The 13,526-nt window shown below is 54.4% G+C and overlaps 1 pseudogene; it reads left to right on the forward strand.

The window, feature by feature from the left end:
- Positions 1–1,017: 1,017 nt before the first annotated feature.
- On the forward strand, positions 1,018–1,985 carry LOC136006738 (olfactory receptor 14A16-like; annotated as a pseudogene).
- Positions 1,986–13,526: the final 11,541 nt, after the last annotated feature.

Genomic DNA, 13,526 nt, shown 5'->3' on the forward strand with positions numbered 1-13,526 from the left:
TGGTGGGCAGGCTGGGCAGTGGGAGCTGGGAATTTACTTCTGTGCTTTGGAGGAGGCAGCGAGCGTCTTGTCAGGACTTGTGTGAGCTGCTCCTGAGCCCCTGCCCAGGCAGAGATGCCCCTGGGCAGAGCCCTGCTGCCGGGAGGGGTGTGCAGGGCAGAGCTGAGCACACAGCCCATGGGATGGGCTCTGGGAGCCCTGAGAGGGAGCAGAGCTGGGCACAGAGCAGCAGCTGCTGGCAGGGACAGCTCCAGGCAGCAGAGACATGGGCAGGGAGTGGGGGGAAGGTGCAGCCCAGCCCTGGGGAGGCTGCGTTCAGGCAGCTCTCTTGGTGGCTGGCACTGGAGGTGGCTGCTGGCCATGCTGTGCTGGGCACAGTCCTTTGCTTCTCCCCATGAGAGCTCCGCCATCTGCCCTTTGAAACCGTGCTGCCCTGCTCTCAGCACAGCAGAGTTGGTTGTTCTGAAGATCAATTTGTGTGTGAAGGCAACTTACAGGCAGTGCAAGTGTAAGCACAGGGCAAATGGGAAAGGACTCTTAGTGGCTCTGCATTAAGCTAGAAAGAGCTGAGAACTTCCGGCTATATACTCTTCCCATTTTCAGTCATAAGTAGAATAGTTTACACCCCTATAAAAAATCCTCAGCAGTGTTATGCTAGTAAATAAATAACTCAGACAAAATGATCTGAAGGCCATGCCGAGCCTCTCTTGTGCAGCCCAGACTCATCCAAGTCATGAGTACAAGTAGTGAACTTTACAATCAAGTTGGATTTATCTGACATCCCTTGTGAACATCAGAGCTGGACAAAGCACTGTTTCGGAGCAAAGCTGACTCCATGGCAGCACATGGGCAGAGGTCCTGCTCCTCACATAACTCCCAGCCAGCACAAACCAGAGAAAGGAAATGCATTTCAATTGGGCGGATTTCTATGAGGAATGCAGTGGATTTGCTCTGAAGTTTGCCATAATTTCTCCCTCTCCTTTTCCATGGAGCAGGTTCCATGCCCAGAAGCAGCAGATGTCCAACGGCAGCTCCATCACCCAGTTCCTCCTCCTGCCATTCGCAGCCAGGTGGGAGCTGCAGCTCTGGCACTTCTGGCTCTTCCTGGGCATTTCCCTGGCTGCGCTCCTGGGCAACGGCCTCATCATCACCAGCACAGCCTGCGACCAGCACCTCACACCCCCATGTACTTCTTCCTCCTCAACCTCTCCCTGCTGGACCTGGGCTGCATCTCCACCACTGTCCCCAAATCCATGGCCAATTCCCTCTGGAACACCAGGGCCATCTCCTACACAGGTTGTGCTGCACAGGTCTTTTTCTTTCTCTTATTCGTTTCAGCAGAGTATTTTCTCCTTACTGCCATGTCCTATGACCGCTACGTGGCCATCTGCAAGCCCCTGCACTATGGGACCCTGCTGGGCAGCAGAGCTTGTGTGCACATGGCAGCAGCTGCCTGGGGCACTGGGTTTCTCAATGCTCTTTTGCACACAGCCAATACATTTTCACTACCCCTCTGCCGAGGCAATGCTGTGGAGCAGTTCTTCTGTGAAATCCCCCAGATCCTCAAGCTCTCCTGCTCACATTCCTACCTCAGGGAGGTTGGGCTCCTAGTGCTAAGTGCCTGTTTGGCACTTGGCTGTTTTGTGTTCATTGTGGTGTCCTATGTGCAGATCTTCAGGGCTGTTCTGAGGATCCCCTCTGAGCAGGGACGCCACAAAGCCTTTTCCACGTGCCTCCCTCACCTCGCTGTGGTCTCCCTGTTTGTCAGCACTGGCACGTTTGCCTACCTGAAGTCCCCTTCCATCTCCTCCCCTTCCCTGGATCTGGTGGTGTACTCAATGGTGCCTCCTGTATTGAACCCCCTCATCTACAGCCTGAGGAACCATGCGCTCAAGGATGCTGTGAGGAAGCTGGTGACTGGACGTGTTTCAGCAGCCACACACTGCCTGCTGTCCTCTGCAAAGGGCTCCCAGTGTAGTTCATGAGAGGCCAAGTCTGTCTTTGCTGCTTTACATTTGTTTTCCTGATTCAATTTGTGGTGATGTTGTCTTCATAGAAATGTCAGTTTCCATCTGTTCCTGCTTAAGTAGCCACTCGTGTTGTGTGAGCCACACACTTTGTGTCAGTGGTGGTCTCTCACTTTATTTAAGGGAAATAAATGATCCTGAAGAAACTTCTTCTCTTGATACGTCCTCACATGGCAGGAATGAAGGGGAATGAAATGGGCCTTCTGGCTGCTCCAGCTCTGGGATGGCTGCTCTGTGCCTGGAGCAGGAAGAGCTCTTGGGGAGCGCAAGGGCCGGGGCTGTTGTGCTGGTGTGGGGAGATGGGATGGCGGGGGGGGCTGCAGACCTCTCAGGGTGTCCTGGGCAGGAGAGCAGGGGACACAGGGGTCCCTGCAGGGGACTCCCCTGCAATGGCACAGGCTGGGGCTGCCTGGCTGGGAGCAGCCCGTGGGAACGGTCTGGGTGGGCAGGAGCTGGCCAGGAGGCAGCGTGTGCCCTGGCAGCAAGGGAGGACAGCAGCATCGCGGGCTCTGTGACCAGGAGCACGGCAGGAGAACAAGGGGAGGGATGCTCTGGGATACTCCATCCAGGTTTCAGATCCCCAGTTCAGGAACACTACCGGCAAGCAGGAGTGGGTTTAGCAACGGGCCCTCAGGACAGGCAGGGAGGGACTGGAGCACGGTGCCTGTAGGGAGCGGCTGGGGGAGCTGGGCTTGTCCAGGCTGGAGAAGGGAATGCTAATGGGGACCTGGGATCTTGGGAAGGGAAGGCTGTCGGGGAGTGGCTGCCTGTGCCGGCAAGGAGGACATGGAGAACACAGAGCCGGGCTCCTCAGGATTGTGCCTGGTGGGAGGACAAAAGGCAATGGGGAATAGTGACAGGGGAGAGGCTCAGCCAGGACAGAAGGAAGCGTTGCTCCCATTGGCTCAGGCAAGTGCTGCATCAGGTCACCCAGAGAGGCTGTGCAGTCTCCGGCTTTGGGGTTTTCCAACTCAGACTGTGTCAAGCCCTGAACCACGTGTTCTGACCCTGCTCCTGATGGGTTGGACTCGAGACCTTGTGAGGTCCCTTCCAACCTCTGTTGTTCCATGATCCCACAATGATGGGCTTATGAAGAGTCACAAATATGCTCTAAGTGCTGGAGCACGTCTCCAGTGAAGACAGGCTGAGGGAGCTGGGGGTGATCAGCCTGGAGAAGAGAAGGCTCCAGGGAGACATCTTAGCAATCTGCCCATATCTAAGCAGGGCCTACAAGAAATCTGGAGCGGGGCTTTTTGCAAGGGTGTGCAGAGACAGGGCAAGGGGGAACGGCTTTAACCTGACAGAGGGGAGATTTAGATCAGACATTAGGAAGGAATTCTTCCCTGTGAGGGTGGGGGGGCACTGGCACAGGGTGCCCAGAGAAGCTGTGGCTGCCCCATCCCCGGCAGTGTTCAGGGCAGGTTAGTAGGAGTTTGGAACAGCCAAAACACCCCCATAACATAACTCGAAAACACCCCCATAACACCCAGAAACACCTCAGCACCCTACAAAACCTGATGGACACCCAAAAACATCCCCAGAGCACCCAAAGCACCTCTGGGTTCCCGATCTGTGATTCAGTTCCTGATTTGCCCTCATCTCCACCCGTGGGTTTCGCACTGTTCCCATTCTCGTCCCCATCCCAGCCGGGCGCTGAGCGAGCGGCTGCTGGTGCTGAGTTCCCGGCTGGGTTTCAGCACTGACCCTGTCCTGGCCCCTTGGCTGTGGCAGCAGGGGCTGGACGTTCGCACTCTTGGAGCTGGGCTCTTTGTATGGGCACGCAGCTGGAAGCAGCATTCTTTGGCTGAGGAAGCGCAGCTCCCAAGTGGGGCTGGGGCTGGGGCAGTGCTTGCCAAGGGCAGGGGAGGCCCAGCAACAGCTCCTGTCCTGGCCCTGTTGCTGGGGGAGCACAGGGGCTCCCGGGCGCATTGCCCTGTGAAATACGAGCTCACTCCTCTAAATGAGGTAACAAGGGTTTATTGAGGGACAAAGTCAATAAAGCAAATGCAACAGCGCTGGGCGCGTGACCGTAGCCACAGGCGCAAGTGACCAGTATTTGCTACAGGTTTATATACTTTCACTATTGCATTAGCCACATACGTATTCATAATTCCCGCGTATAGGCGGGGAATATTATACCTAGCTCCAGGAGCTTTACTGCTCTGTAGTGATTGTGGGCAGGGCTCTTGAGGATGAAGTAAGCAGTCTTCCTCTTGTGAGTAGGGGTCTTCAAGATGAAGTAAGCAGTCTTCCTCGCGGTGTACTTTTCACCTTTGGCACAGTTGGATGCCCCAGTAATCACACAACTAGCTGAAACCAGCCATATCTGTAATTCTTCTGCTAGCTGGCAAAGATTTAGAACAGTGTGACCAACGAGTATCCCAAGCTAGCAGATATTCGGGAGGCTCTGTCTCTAAACTAACGGGTAAGTAGAAGGATGGTGTGAAATAACTCATTCATGTTTAGTGGGGCCGCTAAATCCTGTTATCTCACCACAGGCTTACAACACAAACACTGTTCTTTAAAACTAAAGACACTTTAGAAGACTGATGTGAAACAATTAACTCATGTTTAGTGGGGCCACTACATTCCACAGACTTACAACACAAACATTATTCTCTTTCTACAACCTGCGTTAAGCTAAAAAGTACTTTATGTTGTCCAGGCACTAGCTTTTCTTATATGGAGACCCCCACCTTCTTTCTTTTACCTTTACAAATCCTTTCGCTATGCAACTCTGTTTTGCTCAAGAGTTCTGGCCCTTTTTAACTTGTTGTCTGATCTTGTGTCTTTAGCGAGCTTTGTTTCTGTTATTGTGAACTCGTACAGTTATAGCCACATAACCACACCTATGACTTGCGAAAGCCAATACACTTATGTGTTTAGCACAGAGATGATGCGGTTCCAGAAGGGACACTGGGGATCTCACATCTTCTCCCGCACTGTGGACAAGGAGGACCTGTGACCGACGACCACCCCCCCCACGACAATGGCATTCCATGGGGAACAGCATGATTCCATAGGGAGCACCATAATTCCATAGGGAACGCCACAATTCCATAGGGAATGCTGGGATTTCATAGGGAGATGCTGCGGTTCCATAAGGGACACTGAGGATCTCACATCTTCTCCACCGCCATGCACAAGGAGGAGCTGTGATCCCCTTTGGAATGCTGGGATTCCATAGGGAGAGACATTGGGATTCCACAGAGAGACGCTTTGGTTCCATAAGGGACGCTAAGGACCTGGTACCTTGTAAAAAGAGGAGCTGTGACCCTCATTGGAATGCCGGGATTCCATAGGGAACACCGTGATTCCATTGGGAATGGTGGGATTCCATACAGGGAGGCTGCATTTCCATAAGGGACACTGAGGATCTTGGTTCTTCTCCGGTACTGTGGACAAAGAGGAGCTGTGACACCCCCCCATAGGATGCTGGGGACCCCCCTTGGAGACTAGGATTCCATAGGGAGCGCTGTGATTCCGTAGGGGGACAGTGGGATTAAATAAGGGACACTTGGCATGTCCAGTGCCTGGAGCGGATAGAGCCACGGGAGATGCCTCATGCATGAGCATGAAGTGGAAGAGCTCAGATGGGATGAAGAAACCAGCCCCCGAGACCTCACCATGGTAATGGAGCTCCCCCCATTGCTGAACCCTATGGTGGGATGCTTCCCCAAGCAGGGACAACGCAGCTCCCATGCTCCCAGCCTTCCTCCCATAGAGGTTTGCAGGCTCCCTTTATCCACGGGAGAGGACGGACATCGTCTGCGTGGTCATCGAGGCCATGAAGGACTCGAGCATCTTCGACAGGAGGGTGGCAGAGGACATCCTGGAGCTGGTCATGAGCGACCTCGACTTCTGGCTGGCGGAGGTGGGTGCCCCATGGCTGCGTTCCCATCCCCTTCAGTCCTTCCTCCTCCATCCCAAACCTAGGAGGGGTCTTAGGTACCCAAAGCAGCAGAGACAGATGGGGAACATGGTCCCAGCACCATCCTCGCCTGTGCTCCCGCTTCCAGATGCCGAGCATCGTGAGGAGCATCCATGAATGCCTGCGGAATAGCAGCAGGGAAGCGATGCGGCGAAGGATGGACGCGCTCCTCGTCCTGATGGCCATCAAGCACCCGAGGGCATTGACGATCAGCATGGTCCTCAACGCGCCCTTGAGAGACAGGTACCAGCCTTGAAGGCTTGGTCCCTATGGCCACCAGGCCCAAGGACCCACGGCAATGGATGATCTTAAGGCCCTTTCTATGATGCTGAGGAGCGGGTCCCTGCATCCCACCCCATGGCATTGGGGCTGGAACTGGATGATCTCAAGGCCCTTCCCAGGATGCTGTGACATCCCTAAGGAGTGGGTCCCTCCATCTCAATGTGTGGCATTGGAGTATTAATTGGCTGATCTTAAGCCCTTTCCATGATGCTCTGACATCCCTGAGGAGCGGGTCTCTGCATCTGACCCCATGGGGAGCACCACCACTCACCCCTATAGGGCATCCCATGGGGATGCATGGACCACGCTGACTCAGCGCCCTGCCTTCCAGCACTGACATAGAGATGTGGAAGATGGTCCTTACCATATCCAAGACGTTGGAGGCCCTACGGGAGCTGCTGAGGATGCTCCAGGACACCCGGGACACTTCCATCCGCACCTTGGTTGTGAGTCCCAAAAGTCTCAATGCCTGTGTTTGCCTTAGACCATGGCCTCCGGTGCTGGTGGTGCTGAGGGCGCTGAGGACCCCCAGACCCTGTTGACAGTGTTTGTGCTGCTGGAAAGCCTCCTGGAGCTGTCAGAGAATCCTGACTTGGTGAGTGGGGCATGGGCATGGGGTAGGACATAGGCATGGGGCAGAACATGGGCATGGGGCAGGACATGGCCATGGACAGCCCTCTTGGACATGGGGCAGGACACGGGCATGGGGCAGCGCACGGTCATGGGGGGGCTTCTTGGCCATGGGTCATGGGGAGCCCTCTTGGCCAAGGGGCAAGGCAAGGGCATGGGGAACCCTCTTGACCATGGGGCAGGACATGGCCACAGGGATGCCTCTTGGCCATGACCTTGGTGACCACAGCCTTAGGTCAAGGCTTCCCCACAAGGAGCCCCAATCTCTTCCTGCAGACAAGGAAACTGCAGCAGCTCCTGCCCCACATCATGGGCAGGCTCCGGGATGCCGATGAGGAGCTCAGGATAAAGGCCCTGATGATCCTATGGAATGTGATGGGTCACCTACCAAGGGCAGAGGCCAGCCCCATTGCCGTGGGGCTGGTGCGAGACCTCCGACCCCTCTTTGATGGAGTAAGAGCTGCGTGGGCCCCCTGCAGTGATTTGGAGCTCACATGGGGATGGCTCCAGGCTTCGCATCCCATCAGGATCTAACCCACATACTCCCTTTTCCTCCTTGCCTCCAGGGATGCAGCCGGATCCAGGAGATCTCCGTCCGCCTGCTCCGGTTCCTCCTGGAGCTGGTGCTTGGCTGTGACAGGAGGAGGATGCGGAGCAAAACCTGGGATCTGCTGCTCCTGCTCTTCTTCTGCATGAGCGACCAAAGCCGCAGCGTGGCCGAGGTATGGACCCGCCCCATATCCCACATTCCTGAGGGTGGGATCATCCCCAAGGTGCCGTCTCCCATCCCATTCTGTGCAGGCTTCCCAAGAAGCTCTCCTTGCTGCGGCGATGCTCCTGGGATGGGAAGAGCTCCAGCACCTATTGGAGAGAAGGCAGATGTGGAGGGTTGCGGAGTGCTTGGTATGGGCCTTGCATCCATCCCTGTTCCCACTGGAACCCCTTGGACCGCTCTGCCCATCACACATTGGGATGGGAAAGGGAGCGCTGGGAGTGCTCCAGCCAATGGGGGCATTCTCCCATTCCCCCTGCAGGTGGAGCGGAGCAGGAAGAGGACTCAGGGATACCTGTACCAGAGCCTGCAGTACCTGCAGGATGGTCAGGTCCCCCTGCAAGAGGCAGCCGTCACGTTCATTGGTGAGTCCCTGCTGTCCCCATCCCAGTCCCCTCTGCTGCATCCCTGATGGATGCTGATGGATCCCAATGGATCCCTGTGCCCAGGACTGGCTGTACAGCCCCTAAGAGGGAAAAGCCCAAGGAAGCTGGGGTAGATCTGCAGAGGTGAGGAGGGAGCAGGGGCTGGGCTGATGCTGGAAGCTATGGGGGAGCTCATCCCGGTCTCTTTGGATCACAGCCCTGGAACCGCTGCTGGATGAGGGTGATCCCGGCCTCCGTTCCCTGGCGGCACAGACCGTGCTCATCCTTAGGAGTGCACCGGAGCGGCAGAGCCTGGGATGCCGTCTGCAGGCGCTCTGCTGCTGGGAATGGTGCAGTTTTCCTTAGGGAAAAGGATGGCGGAGACAAACCCGGACCAAGGAGCTCCGGAGACCGAAGGGCAGCGCCTCCACCGCCCCGTTCCCTGCTCTCCATCTCCATCAATAGCATCCGGGCAGTACGGCCACCAACCCTGATTCCCTGTTATCCCGCAATGAAGATGCAGTGATTCCTTCCGAGCTTCCCTGCTTCCATGGGTCAGCAAAGGGGGTGCCACTGTGGAAGGAAACGGTGCTTCCAAAGGAATTTGGTCCATTATAACGCCAAAAGTCACGCATCAGCATCGCAATCCCCCGCCTCGATTCCATTGAGCGCACCCGGGTACCCCTGTGCAGTCCCCCTTGCTCCTTCACTTGGTACTACCCACTGGATAAAGCCACGCCTCCCAAGCAGGCACAGCCAATCAGAGCCCGCACCATCCAGATTTGCCACCCCCCACTCCTGTGGGCGGGCTCATCGGGCATGAAACAGAGGGGTCACTCCCCCCAGTACCCAAAATTTGGTACCCGATGCCTCAAAATAGGGGACACCCCCCCAAAATGGGATTCCAGCACCCAAAAATGGCTTGGACCCGCCTCCCCAGACACTCAAACTGGTCGCGACCACCCTTTTTTACCCCTCCCTTGTGGAACAAAGGACAATGGGGAGGTGGGGGTGGGCAGCAGCTTTATTCCCATCAGCATCAAAACGGGAGGGGAGGGCATTAAATAAGAGCATGGGGATGTATAAAATAATATACACAATTTGGGGGGGGAATGATTTTGTGGGGGGGCAATGCGGGGATCACATGGAGGCCCCTCCCCCAGCCGTGGAGAGAATGGGTAGATAAAGGCACGATTTGGGGTTGGAATGGCACCATTTATATAAATATAGTGACTTATAAAGGGGGGGTGGGGGTGGGGGAGGCAAGAGCGGGTTAAACCCATTGGTTTCCACTAGGAAAATATTTAGCGAGGGGGGAGAAAGTGCTGGAAGAGTCTAATTATTAGTTAGCATAGTATTAATTTTTATTATTCAGGATTTGCCCCCTAAATGAGGGGCGGGGGGCGGCTCCTGCACCCTGTTATTGCCTTGAATGGTATTGTCCCATTCCGCCCCCCCCCCCCCAGGGATATCAGGGGGCAAAGGGGATGTATGGGGGTGTGGGGGAGAGCCCTATAGGGAAGCCTCAGCCCCATAGGAAGGCCTCAGCCCCATAGGGAAAGCTTGAACCCCATAGGGAAGGCTCAGCCCTATAGGGAAGGCTCAGCCCCACAGGAAAAGCTCAGCCCCATTGTGAAATCCTGAACCTGTAAGAAGGCTCAGCCCCATAGGGAAAGCCTGAACCCCGTAAGGAAGGCTCAGCCCCATAGGAAAGTCTCAGCCCCATAGGAAAGGCTTGAGCCCTATAGGGAAGGTCTGAAGCCCTCAGCCCCATAGAGATGGATATTCTCAGTCCCCTGTGGAGGTTTGTGGCCCCATAAGGGCTGGTCTTCAGCCCCACAGGGAGGCTCCTGGCCCCATAGAGATGCTCTCAGCCCCATACGGATGCCCTCTGCCCTATAGGGAAAGTCCTCAGTGCCATATGGGTGCACATATGGTCCCATAGAGTTGCATTTGGTCCCATACAGAGGCTCCTGGTCATATATGGAAGCCCATGGCCCCATATGGAAGCTCATGGCCCCATATTGAAGCCGTTAGCCCAATATAGATGCTCGTGGTCCAGTCTGGGGGCCCCATGTTGCATGTGGAAGCTCATAGTCCCATATGGAGGCCCTGGGTCCTATATGGAGGTCCTCAGTCTCATATAGAGGCCCATAGCTACATATGGAGGCCCTCATCCCTAAGCCCTAGACAGATGCTTGTGGTCTCATATGGAGGTCCCATGTTGTATATGGATGCTCCTAGCCCCATACGGATGCTCCTAGACCCATATGGATGCTCCTAGCCTCATATAGAGGCCCTCAATCCCATATGGATGCTTGTGGTCCCATACGGAGGCCCTTGGTCCGATATGGATGCTATGGTCCTATATGGTCCTATGTTTTATATGGATGCTGCTTGTAGGCCCATAAAGAGCTCTTCAGCCCCATATAGAGGTCCTGAGCCCTAGATGGATGCTGGTGGTCCCATATGGAAACCCCATATCCTGTATGGATGCTCCTGACTCCATAAGGATGCTCCTAACCCCATAAGGATGCTCCTAACCCCATATGGATACCATTGGTCCTATATAGACCCTCTCAGCCCCATATGGTGGTCCATAGGAGGACACAGCATCGCCTATATGAGTCCCACGAGGCATCTCCTGTGGCTCCACCCACTCGAGGCACTGAAGATGCCAAGTGTCTTTTATGGAATCCCAGTGTCTCTCTATGGAATCACAGTGCTCCCTATGGAATCCCAGGGTCCAAGGGGGGTCCCCAGTGTCCCATGGGGGGATGTGGGGTGTGTGTCACAGCTCCTGTTTGTTCACAGGACCGGGGAAGATCCAAGATCTTCAGTGTCCCACAGTGGAACCGCAGTGTCCCCATATGGAATCCCAGCATTCCCTATGGAGTCACAGCGTTCCCTATGGAATCCAGGCATTCCAATGAGGGTCACAGCTCCTCTTTGTCCACGGTGGCAGAGAAGACACAAGATCTTTAGTGTCCCTTATGGAACCGCAGTGTCTCCCTGTGGAATTCCAGTGTTCCCTATGGAATGGCAGAGTTCCCTATGGAATGCCAGCATCCCAGCGGTGGTCGCAGCTCCTGCTTGTCCACGGTGCCGGAGAGGACGCAAGATCCTCAGGGTCCCTTATGGAACTGCAGCGTCTCCCTATGGAATACCAATGTCTCTCACTATCGAATCCCAGCATTCCAATGGGGGTCACAGCTCCTCCTTGTGCATGGCACTGGAGAAGATGCGAGATCCTCAGTGTCCCTTATGGAACTGCAGCATTTCTCTGTGGAATCCCAGCATTCCCTATGGAACCACATTGTTCCCTATGGAATGCCATTGTCATGGAAGGGGGTCACAGCTCCTCCTTGTCCAGAGTGCCGGAGAAGACATGAGACCCTCAGTGTCCCTTATGGAACCACGGTGTCTCCCTATGGAATCCCAGCAATCCCTGTGGAATGGCAGCGTTCCCTATGAAATCACACTGTTCCCTATGGAATGCCATTGTCCTGGGAGGCGGGTCACAGCTCCTCCTTGTCCACGGTGCTGGAGAAGGTGCGGGTGATGCAGCGGAGCTGGCGCGAGGGTGAGTGCGATTCCTGCTGCAGGCGCTGGTTCTTGTGAGGCAGGTTGGCCACTTCTGCCTGGAGAACCACATTATCCTGCTTCTCCTATGGGATACAGGGTCAGAGCCCCAAAACAGACCAAAAGAGCATCAATCCATCCTCAAAAAAAACAAAACCACTCCAAAACTACCTCAAACCCACGTTGTCCTGCTTCTCCTATTGGACATAGGGTTAGAGCCCCAAAACAACCCCAAAACAGCCCCAAAATAGCCCCAAAACACTGCAAAGTCACCCTGTCCTGCTTCTCCTATGGGATACAGGTAAGTTAATCAAAACAGCTCCAAAACACCACGGAAGAGTGCCCCAAACCCACGAAATCAACCCCAAAACACCCCAAAACCACCTTGTCCTGCTTCTCCTATGGGATACAGGGTCAGAGTTCCAAAACTGCCCCAAAACAGCCCCCGAACCACCCACAAAACACCCCAAAACACCCCAAAACCACCATGTCCAGCTTCTGCTATGGGATTCAGGGTCCGAGCCCAAAAACACCATCAAAACACAACCAAAATACCCCAAAACCATCATAATACCACCTTATACTGCTTCTCCTATGGGATACAGGGTCAGTGCCCCAAAACCAATGAAAACTACCCCAAAACCAACTCGTCCTGCTTCTCCTATGGGGTACAGGATTAGGGCTACAAAACCCCCCAAAACCACCTAAAATCACCCCAAACCCACCTTGTCTTGCTTCTCTATGGCATACAGGGTCAGAACCCCAAAACAGCTCCAAAACACCCCAAAACCACCCCAAAACCAGCTTGTCCTGGTTCTCCTATAGGATACAGGGACAGGATATCGAAACAGACTGAAATCACTTCCAAACCACCCAAAACCATACCAAAACCATCTTGCCCTACTTCTGCTATGGATACAGGGTCAGAGCCCAAAACCAGCTCAAAACAGCCCCAAAACATCCCAAAACCACCTTGTCCTGCTTCTCCTAATGGATACATAGCCAGAGCCCCAAAACAGCCCAAAACACCCTAAAACACCCCAAAACCACCTTGGTCTGCTTCTCCTAATGGATACAGGGTAAGAACCCCAAAAGAGCCCCAAAACACACCAAAACCACCTTGTCGGCTTCTTCAGTGAGATACAAAGTCAGAGCCCCAAAACAACCCCAAATAACAAAAACCAGCCCCAAAACACACCAAAACCATCACAAAATGAACTTTTCTTGCTTCTCTTGTGGGATACATAGTGAGAGCCCAAAAACACCCCTAAACCCAACAAAACCACCCCAAAACCACCTTGTCCTGCTTCTCCCATGGGATACAGGTCAGAGCCCCAAAACACCCCAAACCCAGCCAAAACCAACCCCAAAACACCCCATAACCACCGTCTCCTACTTCTCCTATGGGATACAGTGTCAGAGCCCAAAACCACCCGAAAAGCACCCCAAACCAGCACAAAATGACCTTGTCCCGCTTCTCCTATGGCACACAGGGTCAGAGCACCAAAAAAGCCCAAAACAAGCCCCGAAACAGCCCAAAACCACCCCAAAATTCCTTTGTCCTGCTTCTTCCATGGGATACAGGGTCACAGGTGAAAAACGCACCAAAACAGCCCAAAGCCACCCCCAAAACACCTTGTCCTGCTTCTCCTGTGGGATACAGGGTCAGAGCCCCAAAACTGATGCAAAACAGACACAAAACACCCCAAAAACATACCCAAAACCACCTTGTCCTTTTTTTCCTATGGGATACAGGGCCAGAGCCACAAAGCAGCCCCAGAACACCGCAAAAACACTCTAAAACACCTCAAAACCACCTTGTTCTGCTTCTCCTATGGGATGAAGGGTCAGAGATGCAAAACAGACCCAGAACAGCCCCAAAACACACCAAAACCACCTTGTCCGGCTTCTGCAAAGACATATAGAGTCAGAGCCCC

This window comes from Lathamus discolor, unplaced genomic scaffold (assembly GCF_037157495.1).
Source record: "Lathamus discolor isolate bLatDis1 unplaced genomic scaffold, bLatDis1.hap1 Scaffold_63, whole genome shotgun sequence".
Taxonomy (NCBI): Eukaryota; Metazoa; Chordata; class Aves; order Psittaciformes; family Psittacidae; genus Lathamus; species Lathamus discolor.